Source organism: Anopheles arabiensis, chromosome 2 (assembly GCF_016920715.1).
Source record: "Anopheles arabiensis isolate DONGOLA chromosome 2, AaraD3, whole genome shotgun sequence".
Lineage (NCBI taxonomy): Eukaryota > Metazoa > Arthropoda > Insecta > Diptera > Culicidae > Anopheles > Anopheles arabiensis.
In genome coordinates, this window is record NC_053517.1 from 10,519,371 (window position 1) to 10,533,023 (window position 13,653).

General features: G+C 47.2%; 1 protein-coding gene across 2 annotated transcripts in view; it reads left to right on the forward strand.

The window, feature by feature from the left end:
- Positions 1-13,653, forward strand: part of LOC120900388 — a 108,496-nt gene that overhangs the window by 64,303 nt on the left and 30,540 nt on the right. For both annotated transcript variants that reach the window (XM_040307330.1, XM_040307340.1), the window contains one exon: positions 7,867-7,933. The gene's annotated coding sequence lies outside the window, so the exon portion shown is untranslated. The remainder of the gene's footprint in view (positions 1-7,866; positions 7,934-13,653) is intronic.

Consider the following 13,653-nt stretch of genomic DNA (forward strand, 5'->3'; position numbering starts at 1 on the left):
GGTTTCAGTTTTTCAAAGTTTCCCGCCTGTGTTAATCCTGCCGCTCCTCGTACCCCACCAACTTTGGTTCTGCGGTATGTCCTTACATGAGCTGCGATGGAATGAAGACAGTGTAAAACCGAGGGTGAGAAACAAAAATGTCCCGATTAAGATTCTCCCCCAGCACAGTTTGGGCACAACGCGGGAGAGAGAAAAAAAAAGGAATCAAACCCATCCCAGTGAGCGCCTCTTAGCTTTCCATTCCCCGTTTCGGGAAAAATGTGAATAGCGTCCCGATGTGTGTTGTGTGGTTTGCGTTGTTCGAGGCGAGGGAGAGGAGCAATAAAGTTTTGATGCGAAATTTCTAGGGAAAACTTTTCACACACTCCCTTTTTACGATGGCGCTGTCTTGCTTTCAAGGGAGAATGTTTGCTGGTTAGCGCCATTAGCTAGCGTGCTGGATGTGTAGCTGAGAAGGAGCTTTGGACGGGCCGCGTAAACTTTCAGCGTAATGTATGAAAGTAAATACAAAACAACGTCTTGGAAATGCACCGGATGAATTAAGGCATACTTTTTCGCCGCCGGAAATTGCTCGAATAAAGATGAGGATGGTGACATTTTTTTAAGGACATTTTTTTGCTTCTTCGGAATTGTTTGGAATTTTAAGGACAGCATGCTTTCCCCCACATGTAATGCACTCGTTGTAGGCGCGAAAGTTGAGCGCTTCAAGAGCTTTCAAGCCAGGTCTCAAAAGAATAAAGACACCACAGAAAGATCATTTCCATTTTCCACGTCGGGCCGCCCGATCTTGATGAAACTTTTTTACACAATCCTAAACACAAAATTCCATCGCATGAAATGAAAATTCTTCCCCGCCTGGGCAAAATTTCTCACTAATTATCTGCTAGCGTTCACGGCACAACCAATGAACGGCAAACCAATCGCAAAACTTTTACATTGCTCCAGCCGAACTCGGGTGCGTAAAGAACGTGAAAGGAATCCTATTGTTGTTGTTCGTCCAGTGACGTGCCTGCTGTAGACATTGTGATTGGAAATGGCTGGCCCAACCATCGCCGGCTTAAAGCACAACCGGACAGGGACAGCGGGGTTGGGGTTTTCCGGTAGCAGCAACCACTGCCCGGTAGCTGGAAATGGAAATTCCATTAACACCTACGACCACAATGTACCGACCGACACACGGCACACGGTGTACATACCATTGAACCCCGGGGCGCGTAAGGATTATCAATCAAAGCTGCCCGGTCCGGCGTGTCCCCTTACGATTGCTTGCCTAATTGAGATGTCACATTCTGCGGTCGGTTTGTGTAATGGTTTTTGGGCAATTCCTGGTAATGTCATCCATTAGCTGCGGTTTTTGGTTAGACTATAGTTTAATGAAGCAAATTATTGAAAGCGTTCGAAACTGGGCTAAGGCACAAATTGGGTGCATTAATTAGCTAAAATTTAGGTGACCAAAATTAAAGCACAATCATATCCATTTCCTATCCTTTGTGGCAATGTGAACAACTGATTACGCAATATTTCACTTCACATTCGCTTTATGGTTTCAAATTTAAAGTGCAATGTGTATCCTTGCGCTCTCTCGTATCGTTAATTATTTCATCAGTAAATAATAGCCACCAGCGAACGTGGTTCATCATACACTCACGGGTGACTGTGAATGTGATGTGCACCATTCCGAGAGGTCTTCCGCTCGATCAACCTTGTTGCACAGGTAGCAAAAGCAATAAATAACTAGCACAATCTCCCACCGGCCGCTCGCTTTAAAGGTCACGTTCCTGTCATAATGAGCAGTCGCTCACACCACGGTTCAGTGTATTACTTTTTTGCCATTTGACAGCTTAAGTGACAGGAGAAGAAGACACTAGGATAAGCGATAAAAATGTGGTAGGCTTTGCCCGACTTGCTCCATTTAAATTATTACATTACTTTTGCCATGTTCAACAAGCACTCTTCTGCCCCATTTCACATTTCCCCCCTGCATCTTGGCGAGTCTTCCAAGTGGACGGGTTGTTTCCGTTTTATAATCAAGATAATTGATACCACAAAACCACCAACACATGCTGGCACGGTAGCGACGGCAGTGTTCGTGCAACCATCGGTTGCGGTGTCTTAAAGTGCCGGTAATTGGTTGCAATTAATTTGCGCACCGCAAACACACAAAAAGAAGAATGAAACTATCTCCACGCAAACGGTTAGAATAATTCAAACCCCGAAAAAGCCAGTCCGCCTGTGTTGCCCCACCGTACAATTCACGTACAGCGGTTGGTTTGCGCAACAACGACCAAACAACGCCCCTCCGAAGCAAGCGACTGTCTCCAACCACCGGGCACCAGCAGAGGCGAATATTAATGACATACAATTTGTGGTGCAATCGGTGTATCCGAAGCCAAAAACCACTTCTGACCCTTAGGAACACACGCACACACACACACCATACCTTAGAACAGCAACAGGCCCGGTGTGTTTGTCGCGTGAAAGGCTGGTGCCGTGCCCGGCGGAAGAGTGCCATTTATTTATTAGAGCGCTCCGGTCTAATTTGAACCCGCGAAGGAAACGAATCGTTGAGTGGGGCAAGTGGCAAGATTTTTGGACGCTACACGCACACTTGAAGATGACGACCGCAGACGGCGGCACTTCCTTATTGTACCCGTTCGGTTGCGTCAGGTTAACAATCACGGGACTGATCACGATGGCAAACGATGGCAACGACCGTCGGTAAGCAGATGATTGACCAGCCAGAGAAGCCCGTAACCGGGCCCCGGACAATGGAGGTTTGGTTCTGACTGGTCTCTGGCGGTACGATTCGAGGTGTTGTAGCTGGCTGGCGCAAAGCACACCCCTCGCAAGACACACACACACTGCTTGGGCGACAGCTCCATGGGGCCAGTGCGCCACCGGACCGGGTAATAAATCGGACTAATTTCAGTGTGCGGTTAAGTGAAATGATAAATCATTCGGTGTGCGAGGAAAAAGACCAACGTACACCGTGCGCGCTTCTTGTTGGTTTTTTAAAGTTGTCACACCCGCTTCGTGTCCCGGGCAGTCGGTCCACACCGTGGTCTTTGCAATGGTCATCGTCGAGACGGGTAGTTGGTCGTTCGAGCGATAATGTTTTACTTTCATTCTCCGGTCGAGCTTGCCACACTAAAACTAGTTCCAAACGAGAATAAGGGTGGAAGCTGATGGCCCAAACCTGGCTGAACAGCTGTTACTTCGTGCCGTGGCTAGGAGCTTGCTTGAAAGTTGAAAAAAACAGGCCACAATGCAACATGAAACTAGGAAAGGCAGAACCAAACTGCACAATAACAGCTGATCGAGTTGTGTAGTTTGCGGTTTAGCGTAGGTTGACAATGGTGAGTTAGTCATCGTGTGAGTTATTGGGTATGCTAGACAAAATATCGGGGATAGAGCACGTTCGAGAAATGGGTGTCTTGAAGACAACGATTGAGGTCCTCCGCCACTGCTTCTCGCTCTATTGCACAATCCCATATGGTCAGTTCGCTGAGTCACTTATACAATTGGCCATCAGCCCTTTGCCAAGCGGACCAACCAAGAAGCGGAAATAAACATCCAGTTGCCAAGCTCAATTACCGCGCGTCAATCATCAAGCGTCGGTGTCGACGGCTGAATAGCCTCCATGTGTGGGTTGTGTGCGGTAGAACTTTCTCTGTAGCACTTTCTATCGACTCGCTCCCGAGTGCGGCCTCCCGATGGCGATAGAATGAACTATGGGGACACATTTACGCGCTGACAGTTATTGATAAACCTATCTTCAACTCATCAACTGGTTTTCCCCCATCATGCCACCGCACATTGAGGCGCTCCGCGCGCGCTGTATCAATACTTATCTATCCTGCTATCTTTTGTCGGCTTCTTCTTCCGGCTGGTGTACTACCTCCCGGCATGGGCGGATGTGATTTATGATTTGATTATAGCACATGATTAGTTTCGATTTTCGATTCATCTGTCCCACTCCGCCACGGTCCGGTAAGTTGGCGAACCAGTCGGTGCTGTCAGCAGACAGATTAGTTTTGGGACTGTCACTTAATGTCACACCGTCACGCCGTTCGAAGGTGACAAGGTGGCGTTATGGCGTGACGCCGGATGGACGCGAATAAAGGCTGCTACCGCCTAGGAGCCGAGCCGAGTTCCACGAAAGCTATAAATGCTGCTAGCCAACGCCACTAACAGCGACTGACGGTGAAGTGTCTATTATGTCTGCAAGGGATGGCTTTTTTTGCCAACGGCAGCGATGTGCGTGGGCTATTGATGCTTGCAGCGAGAACAAGCTTGATAAGCTGCCCCTTGGTAGAACAATACATCCCTTCGCTGTTAGTGGGGCTGGATTCTAGGAGAGACATATTTACTCGCAGGCATCAAATTTCCTCCCCTCACCAAACAAAGCCTCGCCAAACAGGGCGACGTGAGACAGGCGGTGACAATGGCTGAAAGGTGCCTATCTTGTTTGTTCGTATCGTACCGAAAGCACCGTCCGACGTCAGACGTCAAAGGACGCCACACCGTCAGCGACTAAGCTTTCACCTCTAGCTGGGGGAGATTATGTCCTTCATAAGAAGATTTCCGATCTCAGGGACGTTTGATGGAAAGTTTGTACTTCAAAAAAAAACAGAAGCAGCGCACACAATGCTGCGCTGTGTTGGCGACCCATTCTTTGGACCTTTCCGTCTGCTCGTGCAGCTCTGGATGTCTCAGCAAAGGATGTTAGGTCGCAATGTACGAGTCCGGGAACGGCTTAGCTCAGTAATCTGAAAGCCTGCGCGTGTGTGTGTGTGTGGTCCAAGGAAATGACAATGCCAGCACGTGCCTGCAAAAAGAAAAACATATCAGTGCGTGCAAAACTAGTCTCGAAATAGTCGACGCTGCTGAACAACACGTTGTTGAAATCGTCCACAAATGCGTTACATGAGACTTCAAACTGTTCTAACTTTTATTGCTTCCGTGTGGCTTCTTGCATGCCAAACACAGCTTAATTAGGGTACTTTAAATGGTAAAAAAAACTAATACAGACATAATTTTATGCAAAATGCCTCATATTACCTTCGTTTAACGTTCTGCCCCAAAACCCCCAAACTTTGCACCCCATCCCAAAAGCTCATTACATTCCACTCACCCAAAAATCCACGGATCACCGCCGTATTGGGACGAAATTAGCTATTCACCCATGGTTGGTGGTGATAAATTTGCCATCCTTCTACCCTATTACCGGAGGAAAGACACCTTCGGAAAGGTGCTTAACGTCTGCTCTAGAGTAAAGGGAAATCTCTTGTACTCAAACGAGGTGCAAGATGAATCCAAGGATCCAAGGAAATATCATGGAGACAGGCTGCTATTTGCATAAATCTTCGCCTCTAATTACTTTTCGATTCAATGATCGTTTAAGCAAAGATATATATTGTACAAATAATGAAAAAAGGACGGTGCGACGGGAGGTGCTTCAAGTGGAAGGCTTCCACGGAAACGCAAATGAATTGAATAATATTTGCATTTATCGGCGCACAAAGCGGGATTGATAGTGAAGCGAAAACAAAAAGGGCAAAACGGATACATTGAGGAAAGGTTTCGGTCCTGATTGAAGTGAAATTCAATCAAACCTTTCAACCCGTAGAGCACACACACACATAATCTCTAATGGTGTGAAATCAAGCGTAGTGTGTTAAGCTGCCTGAAGCGCTTCGTTGCATAAAATGTACAATCTCAGGAGAAAGATAAAACAGCTAAACGAGATTTGAACGAGAAAAGGACGAACGACGTCCGGTTGAAGCGACGTACCGAAGAGACCGGGAACGGGTTTGTATGCTGTACCGTAAAAGGGTAAATAAAATCTGATTTAATGCTGGCAAACACAAATTATTCCACACAGGAGGTAAGCGGTAACGCACCAAGTTCGACCGAAGCGTAAAATGGGGGTTTATCCGGTTTAGTGTTCATACGATTTTCCGTGCGATCCGTGTTGCTTGGCGTCACCGGAACGGCTTCAGCGGCTGCTTGTCGAAGATTGTCGGTACCGCTGCCAAGCCCAACACCAACTTGCTGATTAGTGTTTATGTTTATGATCACCGAATCACCGCCAATTACTGGCAGGTGTTTGGTGAAAGTTTTGCTCATTCTACCGCCCTCCGTACCACCACACAGAGCGTAGAAAACGTTCTGAAGATTTGCGGATGAGGGCAGGATCCGCATTCTACAATGCAGCGGGAGAAAGGGCAAGTAATGAAAAACACTCACCCACTTGCCAATCGTAAATAGAATCGTTTTATCGGTTCTGTTTCGTTCACGGTTGAGTTGCTAATCGCCTGCCCGGAAGGGAAGGGAGAACATTGTCGCTCGTGATTATTATTTTATTGCACAACGGCAACATTGACGTTCATTATCGACTCGACACGGCTATGCCAGTTTTATTATCAAACATTTCGACCGTAGACAGCAAACGGTGTCAATCACGGTGGTTATAAAGTCGCACCAGCAGATAGTGCCAGGTGTCAGTGCTGTAAACTGTGGTTTCAATTACAGACAGCAGATATGTTAACCGTTTTATCGGCGTTTTCGATTTACTGCTATCTGGTGTGTGTGCGTGATTTAGTGCCCTTTAATGCTCCAATTCTCTACCGTGTTTTGCTGTCGAATGTACGTCTCTTCTGCTGTCGAGTTTCATCCCCTAAAATTTGGTTCAAAAATAAATCATTCATACAGTGCCAAGGGAAGCCGAATCGAAAATAGAAACTGCTCTACAAGTGTTAGATACAAACAAAATCTCTTTCAAAAAATGCCACACATATTCCATGACATGTTTCGTTATCTAATTCGACATTGGCACCGATCCGTGAAAAGGGCCATCCTACGCCCCCTAGCGAACGGATGGAGCATATGATTGAGGGTCCTTTGGCACGCCAACCGTTTTGCCCGCTGCTTATCATACGTGCAGTTACTGGCTTCCACCGGTCTGGACATAATTCTACCTTGTTGCTTCCGTCCATTTTCATTCCCCCAACAACAGCATAAAAAAGCCAAGGAATTCGTTTCCACTATCAATAATTCACTGCAGGGTAGGCGGATGAAAAAGGGAAAGCCTCGCCACGTTTTTTTTTCTCTTCTATACACCACCTGCAACTTTCCGTTGAAGCACAGTTGGAAAAACAAATTTCATAAAGTAAAGCGACGTCGTAATTTTCGGGTGCCGCCCTATCGGGAAATATTTCTGTACGTTCGGGTGGGTATGTGTTTTTATCCCCTCCCTACTCCCCCCCCCCTCTCTCTCTCTCTCTCTCTCTCTCTCTCTCTCTCTTTGATAACGTTTAACACTCCATTTCCTGTGTGGACTGTGTGGATTCCTTCGTTCGTTCCCACTTCAGACGGCATGACATCGAAACATAACCACAGAACGATACGTGTCCCCTCCCCCAAAGCAGGATATCTTTCCGCGCTTTTCCACCCGAAAAGCATCGGGAAATTAATTACCCCGTGAAAAGTTACTCCATAACACATAATTTTGCCCACCCAACGATTAAAGGAACGGGAAATGAAGCACAGCGAAGGGTGCGGAGGCGATTTTTCGTACTGGCCATATCGGAGTGTGTTTCTACCAGCAAACACACACACACACACACGCAAACCCCTCCCTCGTTAGCAAATGTCTGTGACGTTCCGGGTAACGAACGAGAGGGATGGGGAGGAATGTTTTACTTATCTTTTCCATCATCACGCCATCATACATGTGCGGTCTTTATTTTTTCGTAATATTGTATTTTTTCCATCATTTCCCCCAACTTCTTGCTATTCCGTTATTCAAGGTAAATACTTCTGCTTTAACAGGTTTGTTTTTTGTTATGTTTTGTTTAATTTCAGTCCCCTTCAACAGCAGCCGGTATACATTCGACGAGGAAATAAAAATGTCATAAGCCGATTAAGCGTGGTAAGTGCGCCTTGATTTATGCAAAACGCAATCCACAAACCCTTATTGTAGAGCATTTATTGGGGAAACTTTTCCCGTTTGCGTTTGCCGATTCCAACTACACTGTTGAACAAAAGAACAATTATAAAGTTGCTTCTTCAGCCGGCAGCTCATAAACCAAAAAAAAAGGAAATCATTCCCACAAAGGACGATGAACCAAGTCTTATTGAAGAGGGAAATGAAATTATTTTCCTCCATAATGCCCAATAAATTACGCGTTCGTCGGTTGCACCCGTCCAACAGCGGCAAAACGTTAAACAGTCGTTCCGCTCGTAAATTGCTCTCGATTTGTCCTTTATCGACTCGGAAGCCACCGTTTTACACGTAATCCACCGGCGTCGCGCCACTGAATGATTGGTCCATTTGTATGTCCTTTCTGCACAGCCAAACGGTAGTAACAACCTGTATAGGGGTTTCTGCTACAAGTTCGCCTTCCACTCTCCCATTCACACAGAATCGATTTGCACCGACATAGCGACAAGCCAGTTGTAGTTCTTGGGAAACTCTCATGAAATTCCCCGGAAAGAAGTCATTAAAAAGCTTTAAATATTAGAGCACTCAACTCACTGGCTCTGCTCAGCGTGTGTGTGTGCGGGAGTTTCTTTTTTGTATCGGGAAAAAATACACACCATCGCACACACTCGTGACAACATTTCACCAACCTGATGTCTTCTTTTTTTTGTAAATCTCCATTCGGGTAGGCGACTCCCGGTGGCATCGTCAAGTGGAACGCTCCATTTCCACCTTTTTCCTGTTTATTTTTCACCCCCACTATCCAACACTGAAGCACGACGGTGCTTTCAGAGCTTTTCCAACTGCGGCAAAACCCGTGTCCGCCTCGCTCTTCATGTTCTGACACCGGCGAATTAAATTATTGCCTGTAAATATCGTTTTCTGTTTGCTTCCGGTGCTTACGACGGCAAGCAGGACGACCACGAACCGGGGAATCGACGATGTCTGCTGAAGAAGTCGCGCGTTTGTTTGTGCGATAAAATGCGAATCGATACGACACGAAGGTGGAAAACCGTTTAGAGACGAACAGAGGGTGAGCGTTGGATGGGACCGGCACCTCTCCAATGCCTCGGGCACGTTATACCCACGGGCGCTTCTGTTTATTTTATCACCTGTTTATTTTTTGTTGTTTTTTATTACACTGTCGTTGCGAGATCCTGGAGGATTGTGCTTTTGTATGTTTGTGTGTGTGTGTGAGTTAAACCAATGAAGCCATGAATCGAATAACATCGGGCTGGGAAAATGCGCCGGAAATGGGGCTGCGTTCACGGACTATCTTGCCCGTACGGCACGCATCGGATGCGTTAAAAGGCAACCCCTGGGCCGAGAAGTGATGATGGGTTTGCTGATCGTCCGCAACCACCTTTTACGCAAACGGTTATTGTAATGGGTCTTTGATATCCTTGCGTTAGGCGTGCCGAAGAAGGCGCTTGCTTCCTTGCTTTGGGAAAATGGAAGTAAAACATTGGCACGGAAGGGGAATGCGATAAAGCATCTGTGTGCTTGTGTGATTTAATTAACTGCGCTCGAAAGGTGGCCATTTCTTTCGATCGGTGGGGGGGAGGGGCATTGGAACATTTCTTAGGGCGTAGTTGCAGCTACAGGGCTCCTCGGTCGCATTCAGAGCGTTTATAAAGATGCTAGCTTATTGTGCTTGCTTCATCGTTTTGTTGAAGAAAATGGATTGCTATTTGGTTTTAATGTATCCTTAAATATCTTTCCAACCTCGAGAGAGAAAGCAAAACTACCCCTAACACACCGAGAAACCCTACACGGTCTCGCACCTCGGCGAGGACTATAGTGCGCAACCCCCACGGCGATAGCTAATGAATTAAATGCCATTTCCGATTGCGAACGTCAACGTTTAATGGGAGTATTTATCAGAAAGAGAATTTGGAGCGGGGGTTTAATATTTCTTGCCTGCTCCTTGAAGCGCCGGCTTCCCTCCAGTGCCTTCGTTCGCTGCTCCACTTGCGTGCGGAGCAAAATGAATTGTTCAATCGTGCGCAAATACTGCTGACTCTTACCCGTCCATCGGCACAATCGACGAAGCATCACGTACCAGCCAAGGCTCCTTAACCGTGTGTCCCACTTCATACACACACACACATAGAGGGAGTGAGGGTGAACCTACACCTTCATGCCATCTACCCCGGCTCCGGCTTCTCCCAAAAGGCGTCCTCAAAGCTCTGGTGCGCTCCGTCATCGTTTTCCTTCGGCCGTGAGATGATGATTTGCACCACTCCGTCTTTTTTTTGTTTGGCTCGTTGCCTTCGTCGTCGTCGTCGTCAGCAGCAATGCAGCTCCAGTAAAGTGCACGCTTTATATTCCTCTTCCGTAGGTGCCACGGCTGCAAAATATAAACTTGGAAGGGAAGCAAACAGACTCCCCGAAGCGGAGGAAGCAATGGGATGAAAAAAAACGGGCACGGTCAGTGGGCAAATAAAATTGTAACATTACGCCCGCGTGACAGTACACTCAAGGAATGTACTAATAATAAAATAAAAATCCCACCATTCACACACACACACACACACACCCTGTCGTTGGATTTGCCCTACTTGCTGCTGGTTCCATTTTTGGGGGTGCTATGGGTTTGCATTCAGGTTCCCCGCCCGCCAGTGCATTCCGCCGCGGCTGCTGCCTGTTGACTCATTGCAGCTTCGTTTCGGGAGGGGGGGGGGCTGCAAAAGGAGTTGCCACTGCATTCTTGTGCACCACTCCGGTGCGGTTCAAGACGTGCCGCACGGCCGCAATGAAGATTTAATAGCGACGTGCAGCAGCCAGTGCAAATGTGCACCGAAATGTGCATTCCCCGCGGATGCTTTTACACTTTCCCCTGTTCTTGGCAGCTGGAGAGGAGGTGGCGTTTGGCTGCGGGATAAATAAATACTCTATGGTGGGGTGGGCGAAATGGGTTAAGATGTTTGCTAAGAAGGCAAAGAGCTTCACAACACACAGCGAAAGCATTGGCCAGGCTTAATGGGAAAACTGCTACGGGATGATTAATAAATGAGCTAAACCCCAGGCCCGCTAAACCTTTTTTTATATTCAATATAAAACTCCGTTGGCAACTGTTATAAAGCGGAAGTTTTATATGCTCCTTTGTTGTTGTGGTACCTTTAATTGAAATTTATTAGTGCAGATTGTGTCATTTTTCTTAGCCTAGACTAAACAACCCACATAACATCGCGCTTGTTTTGGGTGCATAAAAGAGTAATTACTTTTAAAGCTTTCGAGGGGGATGTAAAAAAGGGAACCATAACAATGTGATGCTGTGATCAGTGGCTTTAAACATTTCACTAAGCCAAACCTGACCACGGATTACGGGTTTTATGCATGTCCGAGTTCCAGAACACCAAAATGACCTGCCCTGAGAGTTTATGCTCCAGATGGTTCTGGGCGATAAACAAAAGGCAAAGTTTATGTCACAGCACGAGCATAACGATTCCGGAAGGATGGGAGGAGAAGAATATTGCACAAAAAGACTCGATGCAATGACTGGCCAACAAGGCTGGACAACAGTGACTTGTGCTAATCACAGAGTGCGATAGAAGTAAAAAAAGCTCTTCAATCAGTTTCGAAAATTTCAAGCTCCGTGGTACTTCCTGCAATGGCAGGAGATATCACAGTTTCCAGCAGTATCAAACGCTGTGAATCATGATTAAAAGACCCAACACGACCAAGGCTTGTTGTTGTTGTTGACTTATAAAGCACTATGAAATATGCCATTGCTCTACATTCGTGCTGTGTGCTACCCGGCCGCAAGACGCATGTTCCACATTTTTCTAGCATTGAGTGCATCGCTGCGATGGACACTCATGGTGGAAGAACGCAAACGCCGGCCGGCAGGGTGCCGGAAGCGGGGAGAGCATGAAAAGCCATAAAGTACACTTTCTTTGATCAAGTGAAAAACCGGTTCCGTGCCTTGCCACAGTGGCCACATCTACGTGACATTGATATTCGGTTCACTCCTCCGTTTCCCTTTCCTCCACCCCCAAAGGGAGCGCAGAAGCTGCTCGCGCGCGTTTGCCCGCCGGCAAGGCAAGGGCGAGTTATGACGGTACTGCTACCACAAAATGCTGCGGAACCGCATTCTTGCCGACCTGATGCAGCGGCAGCCCTTCCCTTCGGGTGTGTGTGTGTGTGTGTTGGGGTGGGATTAATTTACGACCTACCTTATGCCGGCAGGCAGCTACCTACTACATGCTTGAGTTTGTGCTGCTGCAACCACCGCCGGTGCCGGCGTTTGTGCGCACCAAATGATAGGTTAAGTTGTGCCATACTGCCGCCATTGCAACGGCCCAAGATGCGCACTGCGTGTCTGTCTGTCTGTGTGAGTGCTGCATCCCTTCTCCAAGGGGGGGGAGGGGAGTTGTCCAACGGCTTACCAAGCTACTAGCCCCCCTTAGGTAGGTTGATGTAATCGAGTATCGACGATTGAGTCGTGCCGGAGCTGTGCTCGAGCTGTTGGGTGGGAAGCGCGAGGGAAGAAGATTACGTGTGTTGGGCGTCCCAATCGACGCGTATCACCCACAACAACAAGCGAAGGTTTTAGTGTGTCCATCTCGAGGCGGATGTAAACACTGTCTACCTGCGACAGTGACAGCTGTCATTGGAATCGTCCCGGCCGTTGCACAATGCAAATGCTGCAAGCCTCGTTTCCACGCTAATCTGACAATACTTTTGGGAGGAAAGTCTGTGTTTTTTTTTTTCTTTAGCAGCCTTCAATGACGATCCACGTGGGAAGTACTCGGCGCGGGAAGAGCTTCATTATATGTGAACGATCATTTTCTTCTTATGCAACTCGGGTAGGGGCGAAAGAGAAAGGAAGAGCTTTGCGTTGTGGACGGTTCTGCTACAGTCTGCTGAAAATATATTCCATCGCGTTTCTTCAATTTTAATAAAGCTCCCTTTTGATAGTGATCACACTCTCCAAAACACATCCAAGCTGATCGATTGCATGAAGATAGATCACTCAAAATCCGAAAATAATGCCTTCACCCTTAATGCCTGTCAACCTGAGGTATCACAAATCTAGCATTCCCACTCGTTTATCCAGTGCCGTACTCGATTTTGCATACAATAGTTGATTTCAGCAGATATCTCAACTCTCTTTTAGCTTCAAAAGTGCTGTGTCAGTTTGCTCCAGCCGCGGGAGCGTGTGTGTTGGGCAGAGTGATGTGTTTTTAATTCATTTCCTCCGCGATTTTTTGCATCTCTTCCCATCTAACGACTTCATTTGCTTTGATAATTATCATTCTGATTGAATGATCAACGCGTCATCCGGTACCGGGGTTCGATCGCGGAAGGCCGTCATTCGGGAGATGATGCAGCGCGTCATCGCTCGCGTCGTCAGGGGGTTTTTTTTGTTGGGCTTGCACGGTGGTTTGCTTTGTTTATGGAGACGGTTCCAATCCGGACGTTTGGTTGGCTGTGCTGTAAATTAATTACCTCTGCTCGTCCGGTACAGCGAAGCCCTACGATCGTATGCCAGTCGGTTGCTGGCAGAATGATTTTATCAGAATCGCTGCGTCTAGCACTTTAGATGCCAATTATAGTTTTTAATAGCTTACGTACAAGCCATCAAACCGGCACGATTGCTCAGTGTAAGACTGTACCTTCTAAGACTGTTGCGGGTGGGGTGTTCATCTGGAATGTGTTTTTTT